Below are 17238 nucleotides of genomic sequence, written 5' to 3' on the forward strand. Positions count from 1 at the left end.
GAACATTTGTGGTGGCTTTTTCAAAATTCCATGGTGTTCATTAGTAAGTGCTAGCGACCACCCAGCTATTCCTAAGGTTTGGTCTGATTGTCTCAAGCGGCAATTCACTGCCTTGATCCAGAAAATCTTTTTTTCCCAGAAATTCAATCAAACGTTACGTTCTGTTGGAAGACGTAATATAGGTCTCCAATTCTTTATTTCTTCCATTGCATTGAAGCATACAATAAATCAAAAGAAGTCAGGATAAAAAAATGATGAAAAAAAAGCTGAAAAGTTAAAATAAAAAGTGAAATTCTGGCTTAAAACTGGTCTTCAGAAAACATGGATAATAAAAATGATCAAGCCTAGGAAATGATTGTTGCTGCCTGCTTGACGTGGAAAGTAAGAGCCAAAGAAGACGGGTGCCGTGGCTGAAATTATCCTTCATCAGAATTGGTGAAGTTCTCTATTTTTGTCAAACAAGCAAACACAGGGGAAAGCGCGAACGCAGTCCCCCACTGCCATAAATTATGCAGTCGAGTTTCCCACATTTGAGGAAATCGCAGAGGTCAACTGGTACGGAGTGCAATGAACCAGCCTCACTCTGGGAGAGCCACCTTAGGGATCATGGCTATTGCTCCCCTGCCAGGTAAGTATGACATGACGGGTACATTCAAAGGCACGCCCGCTGGGAAGCCTTTCCTTTAGGCTGTGGTGAAATAATAAAGCAAGTTAAAAAAAAAAAAAAGCAAATAAATAATCCAAATGATAGAAGGCTACAAAAGATTACCAAACCTCGTGGCTGATCGTTGTTTTCCTTAGCTACCAGTAATTTTAGTGCCTTCAGGTGGTTAGGTGTGAATAATTGAGCTGGATTCAGGGTGCGAAGGAGCAATTTGCATAAAGGCAAATGCTAGGCCAATGAGCCGAAGGATGGGAATTCGTAGCATGTAGTGAGAATAGTGTGCTGCCGGAAACAAGTGAATTCAGTGGGAGAGAAAGGTAAAAGGGAAATGCTAAGAAGCCAGCGAAAGGAATGGTGCAACACAGCTCAGGAAGAAACGGGAGTCACGTAAGACACGCCCTAGACATGGGACGCCTTAAACTTTTATTAAACCAATCTTTCAGTCTCCTTAGAGCCTGTCAAAAATTGCCAATGCTGACTGTATTTCAAGTCATCATGGCGGGGTATTGGGTAAAGTTTTCAATTAGCAATAATCACGCCTCGGATTGACCTCATGGGCTACGATACTGCCACTGCGCAAAGCTAGCTGTTCAAGTGGGCCAGCTTTTAAGAGCTACCACGTAAGGACACTTTAAGACAGCGGTGAGAAAAAGTTCATGACCATAAGCCATTGCAAAGGATTGTGGGAGGCAATATTCTAATTAGGCCCGCTTCCTCCTACAGGGAAGCTTAAACCCCAACAAATTCCTCGGTCTTCTTATATGGCATCTTGGAATGGTTCCAAACCTATAACAGAGAGTGAGGGCAACCATATCTTGCAGCAAACCTTGTACAATTTTTTTTCTCTCTTTGGAAACAGTTTTGCCAAGATTCTACTACAGCAGCCATTAGGCAGAGTACACAATCCGCTGGTCTACGTTCGTCCCCAAAGTCACACATTTCATGACTCCATCGATAGGAATGACCCTTGCCTAGCACCTGTCTTCTCTTCATCCACACTCAACAGGGCTGAAAGAACATTTGTGGTGGCTTTTTCAAAATTCCATGGTGTTCATTAGTAAGTGCTAGCGACCACCCAGCTATTCCTAAGGTTTGGTCTGATTGTCTCAAGCGGCAATTCACTGCCTTGATCCAGAAAATCTTTTTTTCCCAGAAATTCAATCAAACGTTACGTTCTGTTGGAAGACGTAATATAGGTCTCCAATTCTTTATTTCTTCCATTGCATTGAAGCATACAATAAATCAAAAGAAGTCAGGATAAAAAAATGATGAAAAAAAAGCTGAAAAGTTAAAATAAAAAGTGAAATTCTGGCTTAAAACTGGTCTCCAAAAAACATAGATAATAAAAATGATCAAGCCTAGGAAATGATTGTCGCTGCCTGCTTGATGTGGAAAGTAAGAGCCAAAGAAGACGGGTGCCGTGGCTGAAATTATCCTTCATCAGAATTGGTGAAGTTCTCTATTTTTGTCAAACAAGCAAACACAGGGGAAAGCGCGAACGCAGTCCCCCACTACCATAAATTATGCAGTCGAGTTTCCCACATTTGAGGAAATCACAGAGGTCAACTGGTACGGAGTGCAATGAACCAGCCTCACTCTGGGAGAGCCACCTTAGGGATCATGGCTATTGCTCCCCTGCCAGGTAAGTATGACATGACGGGTACATTCAAAGGCACGCCCACTGGGAAGCCTTTCCTTTAGGCTGTGGTGAAATAATAAAGCAAGTTAAAAAAAAAAAAAAAAGAAGAGCAAATAAATAATCCAAATGATAGAAGGCTACAAAAGATTACCAAACCTCGTGGCTGATCATTGTTTTCCTTAGCTACCAGTAATTTTAGTGCCTTCAGGTGGTTAGGTGTGAATAATTGAGCTGGATTCAGGGTGCGAAGGAGCAATTTGCATAAAGGCAAATGCTAGGCCAATGAGCCGAAGGATGGGAATTCGTAGCATGTAGTGAGAATAGTGTGCTGCCGGAAACAAGTGGATTCAGTGGGAGAGAAAGGTAAAAGGGAAATGCAAGGAAGCCAGCGGAAGGAATGGTGCAACAGAGCTCAGGAAGAAACGGGAGTCACGTAAGACACGCCCTAGACATGGGGCGCCATAAACTTTTTTTAAACCAATCTTTCAGTCTCCTTAGAGCCTGTCAAAAATTGCCAATGCTGACTGTATTTCAAGTCATCATGGCGGGGTATTGGGTAAAGTTTTCAATTAGCAATAATCACGCCTCGGATTGACCTCATGGGCTACGATACTGCCACTGCGCAAAGTTAACTGTTCAAGTGGGCCAGCTTTTAAGAGCTACCACGTAAGGACACTTTAAGACAGCGGTGAGAAAAAGTTCATGACCATAAGCCATTGCAAAGGATTGTGGGAGGCAATATTCTAATTAGGCCCGCTTCCTCCTACAGGGAAGCTTAAACCCCAACAAATTCCTCGGTCTTCTTATATGGCATCTTGGAATGGTTCCAAACCTATAACAGAGAGTGAGGGCAACCATATCTTGCAGCAAACCTTGTACAATTTTTTTTCTCTCTTTGGAAACAGTTTTGCCAAGATTCTACTACAGCAGCCATTAGGCAGAGTACACAATCCGCTGGTCTACGTTCGTCCCCAAAGTCACACATTTCATGACTCCATCGATAGGAATGACCCTTGCCTAGCACCTGTCTTCTCTTCATCCACACTCAACAGGGCTGAAAGAACATTTGTGGTGGCTTTTTCAAAATTCCATGGTGTTCATTAGTAAGTGCTAGCGACCACCCAGCTATTCCTAAGGTTTGGTCTGATTGTCTCAAGCGGCAATTCACTGCCTTGATCCAGAAAATCTTTTTTTCCCAGAAATTCAATCAAACGTTACGTTCTGTTGGAAGACGTAATATAGGTCTCCAATTCTTTATTTCTTCCATTGCATTGAAGCATACAATAAATCAAAAGAAGTCAGGATAAAAAAATGATGAAAAAAAAGCTGAAAAGTTAAAATAAAAAGTGAAATTCTGGCTTAAAACTGGTCTCCAGAAAACATAGATAATAAAAATGATCAAGCCTAGGAAATGATTGTCGCTGCCTGCTTGATGTGGAAAGTAAGAGCCAAAGAAGACGGGTGCCGTGGCTGAAATTATCCTTCATCAGAATTGGTGAAGTTCTCTATTTTTGTCAAACAAGCAAACACAGGGGAAAGCGCGAACGCAGTCCCCCACTGCCATAAATTATGCAGTCGAGTTTCCCACATTTGAGGAAATCGCAGAGGTCAACTGGTACGGAGTGCAATGAACCAGCCTCACTCTGGGAGAGCCACCTTAGGGATCATGGCTACTGCTCCCCTGCCAGGTAAGTATGACATGATGGGTACATTCAAAGGCACGCCCGCTGGGAAGCCTTTCCTTTAGGCTGTGGTGAAATAATAAAGCAAGTTAAAAAAAAAAAAAAAAGAAGAGCAAATAAATAATCCAAATGATAGAAGGCTACAAAAGATTACCAAACCTCGTGGCTGATCGTTGTTTTCCTTAGCTACCAGTAATTTTAGTGCCTTCAGGTGGTTAGGTGTGAATAATTGAGCTGGATTCAGGGTGCGAAGGAGCAATTTGCATAAAGGCAAATGCTAGGCCAATGAGCCGAAGGATGGGAATTCGTAGCATGTAGTGAGAATAGTGTGCTGCCGGAAACAAGTGGATTCAGTGGGAGAGAAAGGTAAAAGGGAAATGCAAGGAAGCCAGCGGAAGGAATGGTGCAACAGAGCTCAGGAAGAAACGGGAGTCACGTAAGACACGCCCTAGACATGGGGCGCCTTAAACTTTTATTAAACCAATCTTTCAGTCTCCTTAGAGCCTGTCAAAAATTGCCAATGCTGACTGTATTTCAAGTCATCATGGCGGGGTATTGGGTAAAGTTTTCAATTAGCAATAATCACGCCTCGGATTGACCTCATGGGCTACGATACTGCCACTGCGCAAAGCTAGCTGTTCAAGTGGGCCAGCTTTTAAGAGCTACCACGTAAGGACACTTTAAGACAGCGGTGAGAAAAAGTTCATGACCATAAGCCATTGCAAAGGATTGTGGGAGGCAATATTCTAATTAGGCCCGCTTCCTCCTACAGGGAAGCTTAAACCCCAACAAATTCCTCGGTCTTCTTATATGGCATCTTGGAATGGTTCCAAACCTATAACAGAGAGTGAGGGCAACCATATCTTGCAGCAAACCTTGTACAATTTTTTTTCTCTCTTTGGAAACAGTTTTGCCAAGATTCTACTACAGCAGCCATTAGGCAGAGTACACAATCCGCTGGTCTACGTTCGTCCCCAAAGTCACACATTTCATGACTCCATCGATAGGAATGACCCTTGCCTAGCACCTGTCTTCTCTTCATCCACACTCAACAGGGCTGAAAGAACATTTGTGGTGGCTTTTTCAAAATTCCATGGTGTTCATTAGTAAGTGCTAGCGACCACCCAGCTATTCCTAAGGTTTGGTCTGATTGTCTCAAGTGGCAATTCACTGCCTTGATCCAGAAAATCTTTTTTTCCCAGAAATTCAATCAAACGTTACGTTCTGTTGGAAGACGTAATATAGGTCTCCAATTCTTTATTTCTTCCATTGCATTGAAGCATACAATAAATCAAAAGAAGTCAGGATAAAAAAATGATGAAAAAAAAGCTGAAAAGTTAAAATAAAAAGTGAAATTCTGGCTTAAAACTGGTCTCCAGAAAACATAGATAATAAAAATGATCAAGCCTAGGAAATGATTGTCGCTGCCTGCTTGATGTGGAAAGTAAGAGCCAAAGAAGACGGGTGCCGTGGCTGAAATTATCCTTCATCAGAATTGGTGAAGTTCTCTATTTTTGTCAAACAAGCAAACACAGGGGAAAGCGCGAACGCAGTCCCCCACTGCCATAAATTATGCAGTCGAGTTTCCCACATTTGAGAAAATCGCAGAGGTCAACTGGTACGGAGTGCAATGAACCAGCCTCACTCTGGGAGAGCCACCTTAGGGATCATGGCTATTGCTCCCCTGCCAGGTAAGTATGACATGATGGGTACATTCAAAGGCACGCCCGCTGGGAAGCCTTTCCTTTAGGCTGTGGTGAAATAATAAAGCAAGTTAAAAAAAAAAAAAAAAGAAGAGCAAATAAATAATCCAAATGATAGAAGGCTACAAAAGATTACCAAACCTCGTGGCTGATCGTTGTTTTCCTTAGCTACCAGTAATTTTAGTGCCTTCAGGTGGTTAGGTGTGAATAATTGAGCTGGATTCAGGGTGCGAAGGAGCAATTTGCATAAAGGCAAATGCTAGGCCAATGAGCCGAAGGATGGGAATTCGTAGCATGTAGTGAGAATAGTGTGCTGCCGGAAACAAGTGGATTCAGTGGGAGAGAAAGGTAAAAGGGAAATGCAAGGAAGCCAGCGGAAGGAATGGTGCAACAGAGCTCAGGAAGAAACGGGAGTCACGTAAGACACGCCCTAGACATGGGGCGCCTTAAACTTTTATTAAACCAATCTTTCAGTCTCCTTAGAGCCTGTCAAAAATTGCCAATGCTGACTGTATTTCAAGTCATCATGGCGGGGTATTGGGTAAAGTTTTCAATTAGCAATAATCACGCCTCGGATTGACCTCATGGGCTACGATACTGCCACTGCGCAAAGCTAGCTGTTCAAGTGGGCCAGCTTTTAAGAGCTACCACGTAAGGACACTTTAAGACAGCGGTGAGAAAAAGTTCATGACCATAAGCCATTGCAAAGGATTGTGGGAGGCAATATTCTAATTAGGCCCGCTTCCTCCTACAGGGAAGCTTAAACCCCAACAAATTCCTCGGTCTTCTTATATGGCATCTTGGAATGGTTCCAAACCTATAACAGAGAGTGAGGGCAACCATATCTTGCAGCAAACCTTGTACAATTTTTTTTCTCTCTTTGGAAACAGTTTTGCCAAGATTCTACTACAGCAGCCATTAGGCAGAGTACACAATCCGCTGGTCTACGTTCGTCCCCAAAGTCACACATTTCATGACTCCATCGATAGGAATGACCCTTGCCTAGCACCTGTCTTCTCTTCATCCACACTCAACAGGGCTGAAAGAACATTTGTGGTGGCTTTTTCAAAATTCCATGGTGTTCATTAGTAAGTGCTAGCGACCACCCAGCTATTCCTAAGGTTTGGTCTGATTGTCTCAAGTGGCAATTCACTGCCTTGATCCAGAAAATCTTTTTTTCCCAGAAATTCAATCAAACGTTACGTTCTGTTGGAAGACGTAATATAGGTCTCCAATTCTTTATTTCTTCCATTGCATTGAAGCATACAATAAATCAAAAGAAGTCAGGATAAAAAAATGATGAAAAAAAAGCTGAAAAGTTAAAATAAAAAGTGAAATTCTGGCTTAAAACTGGTCTCCAGAAAACATAGATAATAAAAATGATCAAGCCTAGGAAATGATTGTCGCTGCCTGCTTGATGTGGAAAGTAAGAGCCAAAGAAGACGGGTGCCGTGGCTGAAATTATCCTTCATCAGAATTGGTGAAGTTCTCTATTTTTGTCAAACAAGCAAACACAGGGGAAAGCGCGAACGCAGTCCCCCACTGCCATAAATTATGCAGTCGAGTTTCCCACATTTGAGGAAATCGCAGAGGTCAACTGGTACGGAGTGCAATGAACCAGCCTCACTCTGGGAGAGCCACCTTAGGGATCATGGCTATTGCTCCCCTGCCAGGTAAGTATGACATGATGGGTACATTCAAAGGCACGCCCGCTGGGAAGCCTTTCCTTTAGGCTGTGGTGAAATAATAAAGCAAGTTAAAAAAAAAAAAAAAAGAAGAGCAAATAAATAATCCAAATGATAGAAGGCTACAAAAGATTACCAAACCTCGTGGCTGATCGTTGTTTTCCTTAGCTACCAGTAATTTTAGTGCCTTCAGGTGGTTAGGTGTGAATAATTGAGCTGGATTCAGGGTGCGAAGGAGCAATTTGCATAAAGGCAAATGCTAGGCCAATGAGCCGAAGGATGGGAATTCGTAGCATGTAGTGAGAATAGTGTGCTGCCGGAAACAAGTGGATTCAGTGGGAGAGAAAGGTAAAAGGGAAATGCAAGGAAGCCAGCGGAAGGAATGGTGCAACAGAGCTCAGGAAGAAATGGGAGTCACGTAAGACACGCCCTAGACATGGGGCGCCATAAACTTTTTTTAAACCAATCTTTCAGTCTCCTTAGAGCCTGTCAAAAATTGCCAATGCTGACTGTATTTCAAGTCATCATGGCGGGGTATTGGGTAAAGTTTTCAATTAGCAATAATCACGCCTCGGATTGACCTCATGGGCTACGATACTGCCACTGCGCAAAGCTAGCTGTTCAAGTGGGCCAGCTTTTAAGAGCTACCACGTAAGGACACTTTAAGACAGCGGTGAGAAAAAGTTCATGACCATAAGCCATTGCAAAGGATTGTGGGAGGCAATATTCTAATTAGGCCTGCTTCCTCCTACAGGGAAGCTTAAACCCCAACAAATTCCTCGGTCTTATTATATGGCATCTTGGAATGGTTCCAAACCTATAACAGAGAGTGAGGGCAACCATATCTTGCAGCAAACCTTGTACAATTTTTTTTCTCTCTTTGGAAACAGTTTTGCCAAGATTCTACTACAGCAGCCATTAGGCAGAGTACACAATCCGCTGGTCTACGTTCGTCCCCAAAGTCACACATTTCATGACTCCATCGATAGGAATGACCCTTGCCTAGCACCTGTCTTCTCTTCATCCACACTCAACAGGGCTGAAAGAACATTTGTGGTGGCTTTTTCAAAATTCCATGGTGTTCATTAGTAAGTGCTAGCGACCACCCAGCTATTCCTAAGGTTTGGTCTGATTGTCTCAAGCGGCAATTCACTGCCTTGATCCAGAAAATCTTTTTTTCCCAGAAATTCAATCAAACGTTACGTTCTGTTGGAAGACGTAATATAGGTCTCCAATTCTTTATTTCTTCCATTGCATTGAGGCATACAATAAATCAAAAGAAGTCAGGATAAAAAAATGATGAAAAAAAAGCTGAAAAGTTAAAATAAAAAGTGAAATTCTGGCTTAAAACTGGTCTCCAGAAAACATAGATAATAAAAATGATCAAGCCTAGGAAATGATTGTCGCTGCCTGCTTGATGTGGAAAGTAAGAGCCAAAGAAGACGGGTGCCGTGGCTGAAATTATCCTTCGTCAGAATTGGTGAAGTTCTCTATTTTTGTCAAACAAGCAAACACAGGGGAAAGCGCGAACGCAGTCCCCCACTACCATAAATTATGCAGTCGAGTTTCCCACATTTGAGGAAATCACAGAGGTCAACTGGTACGGAGTGCAATGAACCAGCCTCACTCTGGGAGAGCCACCTTAGGGATCATGGCTATTGCTCCCCTGCCAGGTAAGTATGACATGACGGGTACATTCAAAGACACGCCCGCTGGGAAGCCTTTCCTTTAGGCTGTGGTGAAATAATAAAGCAAGTTAAAAAAAAAAAAAAAAGAAGAGCAAATAAATAATCCAAATGATAGAAGGCTACAAAAGATTACCAAACCTCGTGGCTGATCGTTGTTTTCCTTAGCTACCAGTAATTTTAGTGCCTTCAGGTGGTTAGGTGTGAATAATTGAGCTGGATTCAGGGTGCGAAGGAGCAATTTGCATAAAGGCAAATGCTAGGCCAATGAGCCGAAGGATGGGAATTCGTAGCATGTAGTGAGAATAGTGTGCTGCCGGAAACAAGTGGATTCAGTGGGAGAGAAAGGTAAAAGGGAAATGCAAGGAAGCCAGCGGAAGGAATGGTGCAACAGAGCTCAGGAAGAAACGGGAGTCACGTAAGACACGCCCTAGACATGGGGCGCCATAAACTTTTTTTAAACCAATCTTTCAGTCTCCTTAGAGCCTGTCAAAAATTGCCAATGCTGACTGTATTTCAAGTCATCATGGCGGGGTATTGGGTAAAGTTTTCAATTAGCAATAATCACGCCTCGGATTGACCTCATGGGCTACGATACTGCCCCTGCGCAAAGTTAACTGTTCAAGTGGGCCAGCTTTTTTTTTTTTTTAAATTCTTTATTTTTGCGTGCACAAGACTTATACATGGTGCAACATATGCATCGTTTGAGAGGGTAACAGGCTTTAACATTGGTTAAATAATGCATTTGATAAGTTTTAGCACAATTTTTTTTTTGTTTAGTATAACATGCGTAAGATCCTAGGTCGAGGTTGGGGTCGTATAGGGGTTTAGTCGTGCAATTCGTCTGCGGGTGCGGTACCTAGGTCATGGGTCAGTGTCGGAGGCGTGACCCTATAAGTGTTAGAAAGTAGTTGCGTGGAGGTGCGTAGTGGTGCTAGGGCCCATGTGGGTGCACTGGGTGTCGTTTTGTCGGTCAGGTAGTCTGGTGAGTGGTACAGGTGCTCATTTCTACTTTCTGAAGTGGCCTGGTCGTCTAGTTCCACTGGAGACCACTCGTGAGAGGTGGTGGCCCTAACCTAGGGGCTGTCGGGGGGGGGGGGGTAGGTTTTGGCTTAGGCTATGGCTTGTGGTCTGGTAATGAGGCATCGCGCCAGCGTCACCGGCTATCTCCTCTAACTTGCGGTAAACGGGTAGTAACGTAAACTTCAGCATTGTATTGCGGGGAAGGTGGGGAGAATACAGGTTGTGTTAGGCAAGGCATATGGGTATTGCCGTTGAGCGGGCATGGGTAAGAGACCTCTCTCCCCCTGTCCGTCAGGTGGCTTGCGTGTCCATTCTCTGCCCTCTTGGCACAAACGTTTCCGAGACATCTGGATTCCAGACGTGGGGAGTGCCCGGGTTGGGCAAGTTTTGTAGGCCCAATTTTGCAAGCAGTGTAGGGGCCTCAGTCCCTGAGGTGAGTTTATGGGTGGTCCCCTGGTGGGTGATGAGCAAGGAGCGAGGGCTTCCCCATCTATATGGTATCCCCGCTGTGCGTAGGTGGCCGGTTAGTTCTGTCAGCGACTTTCTCCACTGGAGGGTGGCCTTGGATAAGTCCTGATAAAAAGTTAATTGGGCTTCCTCGAAGTCAAGCGGGGTCTTACCCCTGATTGCGCTCATGATGTGCCCCTTGTCTTGGGGTAGGATGCAACGGACGATGACGTCTCCGGCTAGCGTTGCTGCGGCTCTGGGAGGCGTGGGTAGGCGGTAAATCCCTGCAAAGGCGAGTTTCTTTGTTACTGCAGTAGGGAGTAATGATTGTGTGAGTCGCCTCACGTAATGCGGTAGATCCTCTTTGCTCACTGATGCCGGGATGCCTCTAATTTTGATGTGGTTGCGCCGGTTTTTATCCTCCTGCGCCGCCACTTGTATTGCTAAGTGTTGCTGGTCGTGTTGTAGTTGGTGGAACGAGTCTTGTAGCGTAGAGATTTCTCCCTGTATTGTTTTGACTTGGTTTTCAGTGGTTGTCACTTTTTCTGTGATCTGTTGCATGCTAATTTTGAGCGCAGGTAGGTCTGCTGCCAGCAGGCGTTGTATATCCTGCAGCATAGTTTGCATCTGCTGCAGGTCCTGCTTGGTGGCTGGGTCTGCTGTTCCCTGTGGGGGTATGGGTTTAGGGGTTGTGATCTGTATGGGCTGTGGGGTTCTCTGAGTGTCCCCCTGAGTGGTTTGTGCAGGTGAGGTGTCTGCCTGTGGGGGGTCTGAGCCCTGGTCGGGCGCCATTTTGGCTGGGGTTTGTTTCTGTAGCAGTGCCCCTATATCAGGCTGTGCTGTGGCAGTACCTTGGTGTGGTCTTTGTGATCTGCGCCCCATCTCCTCATGGGATTGGTCAGGGTCCTGTGGATGATCGTTGCTTGGGTCTCCCAGGCTCTCTCCGCCCCACAAGTACTCCAGGCCGCGGTAGTTTGGCGTGTAGTAGGCCCGGATTTTCGTTTTGGGCTTTGCCTGCCTCGGATTGTACTTAAATGGCATCGGGCGATGCAGAATGATCTCCCCCGGGCAATGCAAGTATTTATTTGCGTGGATGGCATGTAGTTTCGGTGATGTTTGACGGATTCAGTTTGAGTCGCCCAGAGCTGCTAGAAATGGCGTCCGTCTCGCTCCGCCGGTAAGCCCCGCCCCCCAAGTGGGCCAGCTTTTAAGAGCTACCACGTAAGGACACTTTAAGACAGCGGTGAGAAAAAGTTCATGACCATAAGCCATTGCAAAGGATTGTGGGAGGCAATATTCTAATTAGAACCGCTTCCTCCTACAGGGAAGCTTAAACCCCAACAAATTCCTCGGTCTTCTTATATGGCATCTTGGAATGGTTCCAAACCTATAACAGAGAGTGAGGGCAACCATATCTTGCAGCAAACCTTGTACAATTTTTTTTCTCTCTTTGGAAACAGTTTTGCCAAGATTCTACTACAGCAGCCATTAGGCAGAGTACACAATCCGCTGGTCTACGTTCGTCCCCAAAGTCACACATTTCATGACTCCATCGATAGGAATGACCCTTGCCTAGCACCTGTCTTCTCTTCATCCACACTCAACAGGGCTGAAAGAACATTTGTGGTGGCTTTTTCAAAATTCCATGGTGTTCATTAGTAAGTGCTAGCGACCACCCAGCTATTCCTAAGGTTTGGTCTGATTGTCTCAAGCGGCAATTCACTGCCTTGATCCAGAAAATCTTTTTTTCCCAGAAATTCAATCAAACGTTACGTTCTGTTGGAAGACGTAATATAGGTCTCCAATTCTTTATTTCTTCCATTGCATTGAAGCATACAATAAATCAAAAGAAGTCAGGATAAAAAAATGATGAAAAAAAAGCTGAAAAGTTAAAATAAAAAGTGAAATTCTGGCTTAAAACTGGTCTCCAGAAAACATAGATAATAAAAATGATCAAGCCTAGGAAATGATTGTCGCTGCCTGCTTGATGTGGAAAGTAAGAGCCAAAGAAGATGGGTGCCGTGGCTGAAATTATCCTTCATCAGAATTGGTGAAGTTCTCTATTTTTGTCAAACAAGCAAACACAGGGGAAATCGCGAACGCAGTCCCCCACTGCCATAAATTATGCAGTCGAGTTTCCCACATTTGAGGAAATCGCAGAGGTCAACTGGTACGGAGTGCAATGAACCAGCCTCACTCTGGGAGAGCCACCTTAGGGATCATGGCTATTGCTCCCCTGCCAGGTAAGTATGACATGACGGGTACATTCAAAGGCACGCCCGCTGGGAAGCCTTTCCTTTAGGCTGTGGTGAAATAATAAAGCAAGTTAAAAAAAAAAAAAAAAGAAGAGCAAATAAATAATCCAAATGATAGAAGGCTACAAAAGATTACCAAACCTCGTGGCTGATCGTTGTTTTCCTTAGCTACCAGTAATTTTAGTGCCTTCAGGTGGTTAGGTGTGAATAATTGAGCTGGATTCAGGGTGCGAAGGAGCAATTTGCATAAAGGCAAATGCTAGGCCAATGAGCCGAAGGATGGGAATTCGTAGCATGTAGTGAGAATAGTGTGCTGCCGGAAACAAGTGGATTCAGTGGGAGAGAAAGGTAAAAGGGAAATGCAAGGAAGCCAGCGGAAGGAATGGTGCAACAGAGCTCAGGAAGAAACGGGAGTCACGTAAGACACGCCCTAGACATGGGGCGCCTTAAACTTTTATTAAACCAATCTTTCAGTCTCCTTAGAGCCTGTCAAAAATTGCCAATGCTGACTGTATTTCAAGTCATCATGGCGGGGTATTGGGTAAAGTTTTCAATTAGCAATAATCACGCCTCGGATTGACCTCATGGGCTACGATACTGCCACTGCGCAAAGCTAGCTGTTCAAGTGGGCCAGCTTTTAAGAGCTACCACGTAAGGACACTTTAAGACAGCGGTGAGAAAAAGTTCATGACCATAAGCCATTGCAAAGGATTGTGGGAGGCAATATTCTAATTAGGCCCGCTTCCTCCTACAGGGAAGCTTAAACCCCAACAAATTCCTCGGTCTTCTTATATGGCATCTTGGAATGGTTCCAAACCTATAACAGAGAGTGAGGGCAACCATATCTTGCAGCAAACCTTGTACAATTTTTTTTCTCTCTTTGGAAACAGTTTTGCCAAGATTCTACTACAGCAGCCATTAGGCAGAGTACACAATCCGCTGGTCTACGTTCGTCCCCAAAGTCACACATTTCATGACTCCATCGATAGGAATGACCCTTGCCTAGCACCTGTCTTCTCTTCATCCACACTCAACAGGGCTGAAAGAACATTTGTGGTGGCTTTTTCAAAATTCCATGGTGTTCATTAGTAAGTGCTAGCGACCACCCAGCTATTCCTAAGGTTTGGTCTGATTGTCTCAAGCGGCAATTCACTGCCTTGATCCAGAAAATCTTTTTTTCCCAGAAATTCAATCAAACGTTACGTTCTGTTGGAAGACGTAATATAGGTCTCCAATTCTTTATTTCTTCCATTGCATTGAAGCATACAATAAATCAAAAGAAGTCAGGATAAAAAAATGATGAAAAAAAAGCTGAAAAGTTAAAATAAAAAGTGAAATTCTGTCTTAAAACTGGTCTCCAGAAAACATAGATAATAAAAATGATCAAGCCTAGGAAATGATTGTCGCTGCCTGCTTGATGTGGAAAGTAAGAGCCAAAGAAGACGGGTGCCGTGGCTGAAATTATCCTTCATCAGAATTGGTGAAGTTCTCTATTTTTGTCAAACAAGCAAACACAGGGGAAAGCGCGAACGCAGTCCCACACTGCCATAAATTATGCAGTCGAGTTTCCCACATTTGAGGAAATCGCAGAGGTCAACTGGTACGGAGTGCAATGAACCAGCCTCACTCTGGGAGAGCCACCTTAGGGATCATGGCTATTGCTCCCCTGCCAGGTAAGTATGACATGATGGGTACATTCAAAGGCACGCCCGCTGGGAAGCCTTTCCTTTAGGCTGTGGTGAAATAATAAAGCAAGTTAAAAAAAAAAAAAAAAAAAGAAGAGCAAATAAATAATCCAAATGATAGAAGGCTACAAAAGATTACCAAACCTCGTGGCTGATCGTTGTTTTCCTTAGCTACCAGTAATTTTAGTGCCTTCAGGTGGTTAGGTGTGAATAATTGAGCTGGATTCAGGGTGCGAAGGAGCAATTTGCATAAAGGCAAATGCTAGGCCAATGAGCCGAAGGATGGGAATTCGTAGCATGTAGTGAGAATAGTGTGCTGCCGGAAACAAGGGGATTCAGTGGGAGAGAAAGGTAAAAGGGAAATGCAAGGAAGCCAGCGGAAGGAATGGTGCAACAGAGCTCAGGAAGAAACAGGAGTCACGTAAGACACGCCCTAGACATGGGGCGCCATAAACTTTTTTTAAACCAATCTTTCAGTCTCCTTAGAGCCTGTCAAAAATTGCCAATGCTGACTGTATTTCAAGTCATCATGGCGGGGTATTGGGTAAAGTTTTCAATTAGCAATAATCACGCCTCGGATTGACCTCATGGGCTACGATACTGCCACTGCGCAAAGTTAACTGTTCAAGTGGGCCAGCTTTTAAGAGCTACCACGTAAGGACACTTTAAGACAGCGGTGAGAAAAAGTTCATGACCATAAGCCATTGCAAAGGATTGTGGGAGGCAATATTCTAATTAGGCCCGCTTCCTCCTACAGGGAAGCTTAAACCCCAACAAATTCCTCGGTCTTCTTATATGGCATCTTGGAATGGTTCCAAACCTATAACAGAGAGTGAGGGCAACCATATCTTGCAGCAAACCTTGTACAATTTTTTTTCTCTCTTTGGAAACAGTTTTGCCAAGATTCTACTACAGCAGCCATTAGGCAGAGTACACAATCCGCTGGTCTACGTTCGTCCCCAAAGTCACACATTTCATGACTCCATCGATAGGAATGACCCTTGCCTAGCACCTGTCTTCTCTTCATCCACACTCAACAGGGCTGAAAGAACATTTGTGGTGGCTTTTTCAAAATTCCATGGTGTTCATTAGTAAGTGCTAGCGACCACCCAGCTATTCCTAAGGTTTGGTCTGATTGTCTCAAGCGGCAATTCACTGCCTTGATCCAGAAAATCTTTTTTTCCCAGAAATTCAATCAAACGTTACGTTCTGTTGGAAGACGTAATATAGGTCTCCAATTCTTTATTTCTTCCATTGCATTGAAGCATACAATAAATCAAAAGAAGTCAGGATAAAAAAATGATGAAAAAAAAGCTGAAAAGTTAAAATAAAAAGTGAAATTCTGGCTTAAAACTGGTCTCCAGAAAACATAGATAATAAAAATGATCAAGCCTAGGAAATGATTGTCGCTGCCTGCTTGATGTGGAAAGTAAGAGCCAAAGAAGACGGGTGCCGTGGCTGAAATTATCCTTCATCAGAATTGGTAAAGTTCTCTATTTTTGTCAAACAAGCAAACACAGGGGAAAGCGCGAACGCAGTCCCCCACTGCCATAAATTATGCAGTCGAGTTTCCCACATTTGAGGAAATCACAGAGGTCAACTGGTACGGAGTGCAATGAACCAGCCTCACTCTGGGAGAGCCACCTTAGGGATCATGGCTATTGCTCCCCTGCCAGGTAAGTATGACATGACGGGTACATTCAAAGGCACGCCCGCTGGGAAGCCTTTCCTTTAGGCTGTGGTGAAATAATAAAGCAAGTTAAAAAAAAAAAAAAAGAAGAGCAAATAAATAATCCAAATGATAGAAGGCTACAAAAGATTACCAAACCTCGTGGCTGATCGTTGTTTTCCTTAGCTACCAGTAATTTTAGTGCCTTCAGGTGGTTAGGTGTGAATAATTGAGCTGGATTCAGGGTGCGAAGGAGCAATTTGCATAAAGGCAAATGCTAGGCCAATGAGCCGAAGGATGGGAATTCGTAGCATGTAGTGAGAATAGTGTGCTGCCGGAAACAAGTGGATTCAGTGGGAGAGAAAGGTAAAAGGGAAATGCAAGGAAGCCAGCGGAAGGAATGGTGCAACAGAGCTCAGGAAGAAACGGGAGTCACGTAAGACACGCCCTAGACATGGGGCGCCATAAACTTTTTTTAAACCAATCTTTCAGTCTCCTTAGAGCCTGTCAAAAATTGCCAATGCTGACTGTATTTCAAGTCATCATGGCGGGGTATTGGGTAAAGTTTTCAATTAGCAATAATCACGCCTCGGATTGACCTCATGGGCTACGATACTGCCCCTGCGCAAAGTTAACTGTTCAAGTGGGCCAGCTTTTAAGAGCTACCACGTAAGGACACTTTAAGACAGCGGTGAGAAAAAGTTCATGACCATAAGCCATTGCAAAGGATTGTGGGAGGCAATATTCTAATTAGAACCGCTTCCTCCTACAGGGAAGCTTAAACCCCAACAAATTCCTCGGTCTTCTTATATGGCATCTTGGAATGGTTCCAAACCTATAACAGAGAGTGAGGGCAACCATATCTTGCAGCAAACCTTGTACAATTTTTTTTTCTCTCTTTGGAAACAGTTTTGCCAAGATTCTACTACAGCAGCCATTAGGCAGAGTACACAATCCGCTGGTCTACGTTCGTCCCCAAAGTCACACATTTCATGACTCCATCGATAGGAATGACCCTTGCCTAGCACCTGTCTTCTCTTCATCCACACTCAACAGGGCTGAAAGAACATTTGTGGTGGCTTTTTCAAAATTCCATGGTGT

The 17238-nt window shown here is 44.0% G+C and overlaps 18 non-coding genes across 18 annotated transcripts; all 18 read right to left on the minus strand.

The window, feature by feature from the left end:
- Positions 1 to 469: 469 nt before the first annotated feature.
- Positions 470 to 636, minus strand: LOC134590298 (U1 spliceosomal RNA). Its single transcript, XR_010087242.1, has one exon. It is a non-coding gene; the product is annotated as a U1 spliceosomal RNA (small nuclear RNA).
- A 471-nt stretch (positions 637 to 1107) lies between these two features.
- On the minus strand, positions 1108 to 1248 carry LOC134592550 (U4 spliceosomal RNA). The gene has a single exon (XR_010089161.1). It is a non-coding gene; the product is annotated as a U4 spliceosomal RNA (small nuclear RNA).
- Positions 1249 to 2147: 899 nt separating this feature from the next.
- LOC134590517 (U1 spliceosomal RNA) lies at positions 2148 to 2314 on the minus strand. Its single transcript, XR_010087428.1, has one exon. It is a non-coding gene; the product is annotated as a U1 spliceosomal RNA (small nuclear RNA).
- A 478-nt stretch (positions 2315 to 2792) lies between these two features.
- On the minus strand, positions 2793 to 2933 carry LOC134592966 (U4 spliceosomal RNA). Its single transcript, XR_010089516.1, has one exon. It is a non-coding gene; the product is annotated as a U4 spliceosomal RNA (small nuclear RNA).
- Positions 2934 to 3832: 899 nt separating this feature from the next.
- On the minus strand, positions 3833 to 3999 carry LOC134590287 (U1 spliceosomal RNA). Its single transcript, XR_010087233.1, has one exon. It is a non-coding gene; the product is annotated as a U1 spliceosomal RNA (small nuclear RNA).
- A 478-nt stretch (positions 4000 to 4477) lies between these two features.
- Positions 4478 to 4618, minus strand: LOC134592551 (U4 spliceosomal RNA). Its single transcript, XR_010089162.1, has one exon. It is a non-coding gene; the product is annotated as a U4 spliceosomal RNA (small nuclear RNA).
- An 899-nt stretch (positions 4619 to 5517) lies between these two features.
- LOC134590310 (U1 spliceosomal RNA) lies at positions 5518 to 5684 on the minus strand. The gene has a single exon (XR_010087253.1). It is a non-coding gene; the product is annotated as a U1 spliceosomal RNA (small nuclear RNA).
- A 478-nt stretch (positions 5685 to 6162) lies between these two features.
- Positions 6163 to 6303, minus strand: LOC134592552 (U4 spliceosomal RNA). Its single transcript, XR_010089163.1, has one exon. It is a non-coding gene; the product is annotated as a U4 spliceosomal RNA (small nuclear RNA).
- An 899-nt stretch (positions 6304 to 7202) lies between these two features.
- Positions 7203 to 7369, minus strand: LOC134590299 (U1 spliceosomal RNA). Its single transcript, XR_010087243.1, has one exon. It is a non-coding gene; the product is annotated as a U1 spliceosomal RNA (small nuclear RNA).
- Positions 7370 to 7847: 478 nt separating this feature from the next.
- LOC134592553 (U4 spliceosomal RNA) lies at positions 7848 to 7988 on the minus strand. Its single transcript, XR_010089164.1, has one exon. It is a non-coding gene; the product is annotated as a U4 spliceosomal RNA (small nuclear RNA).
- An 899-nt stretch (positions 7989 to 8887) lies between these two features.
- Positions 8888 to 9054, minus strand: LOC134590519 (U1 spliceosomal RNA). Its single transcript, XR_010087429.1, has one exon. It is a non-coding gene; the product is annotated as a U1 spliceosomal RNA (small nuclear RNA).
- Positions 9055 to 9532: 478 nt separating this feature from the next.
- Positions 9533 to 9673, minus strand: LOC134591971 (U4 spliceosomal RNA). Its single transcript, XR_010088664.1, has one exon. It is a non-coding gene; the product is annotated as a U4 spliceosomal RNA (small nuclear RNA).
- A 2939-nt stretch (positions 9674 to 12612) lies between these two features.
- Positions 12613 to 12779, minus strand: LOC134591221 (U1 spliceosomal RNA). The gene has a single exon (XR_010088029.1). It is a non-coding gene; the product is annotated as a U1 spliceosomal RNA (small nuclear RNA).
- Positions 12780 to 13257: 478 nt separating this feature from the next.
- On the minus strand, positions 13258 to 13398 carry LOC134592554 (U4 spliceosomal RNA). The gene has a single exon (XR_010089165.1). It is a non-coding gene; the product is annotated as a U4 spliceosomal RNA (small nuclear RNA).
- An 899-nt stretch (positions 13399 to 14297) lies between these two features.
- On the minus strand, positions 14298 to 14464 carry LOC134591052 (U1 spliceosomal RNA). Its single transcript, XR_010087887.1, has one exon. It is a non-coding gene; the product is annotated as a U1 spliceosomal RNA (small nuclear RNA).
- A 481-nt stretch (positions 14465 to 14945) lies between these two features.
- On the minus strand, positions 14946 to 15086 carry LOC134592967 (U4 spliceosomal RNA). The gene has a single exon (XR_010089517.1). It is a non-coding gene; the product is annotated as a U4 spliceosomal RNA (small nuclear RNA).
- Positions 15087 to 15985: 899 nt separating this feature from the next.
- Positions 15986 to 16152, minus strand: LOC134590770 (U1 spliceosomal RNA). The gene has a single exon (XR_010087645.1). It is a non-coding gene; the product is annotated as a U1 spliceosomal RNA (small nuclear RNA).
- A 477-nt stretch (positions 16153 to 16629) lies between these two features.
- On the minus strand, positions 16630 to 16770 carry LOC134591972 (U4 spliceosomal RNA). The gene has a single exon (XR_010088665.1). It is a non-coding gene; the product is annotated as a U4 spliceosomal RNA (small nuclear RNA).
- Positions 16771 to 17238: the final 468 nt, after the last annotated feature.

The sequence above is a fragment of the Pelobates fuscus genome, chromosome 2 (assembly GCF_036172605.1).
Source record: "Pelobates fuscus isolate aPelFus1 chromosome 2, aPelFus1.pri, whole genome shotgun sequence".
NCBI classification, from domain to species: domain Eukaryota; kingdom Metazoa; phylum Chordata; class Amphibia; order Anura; family Pelobatidae; genus Pelobates; species Pelobates fuscus.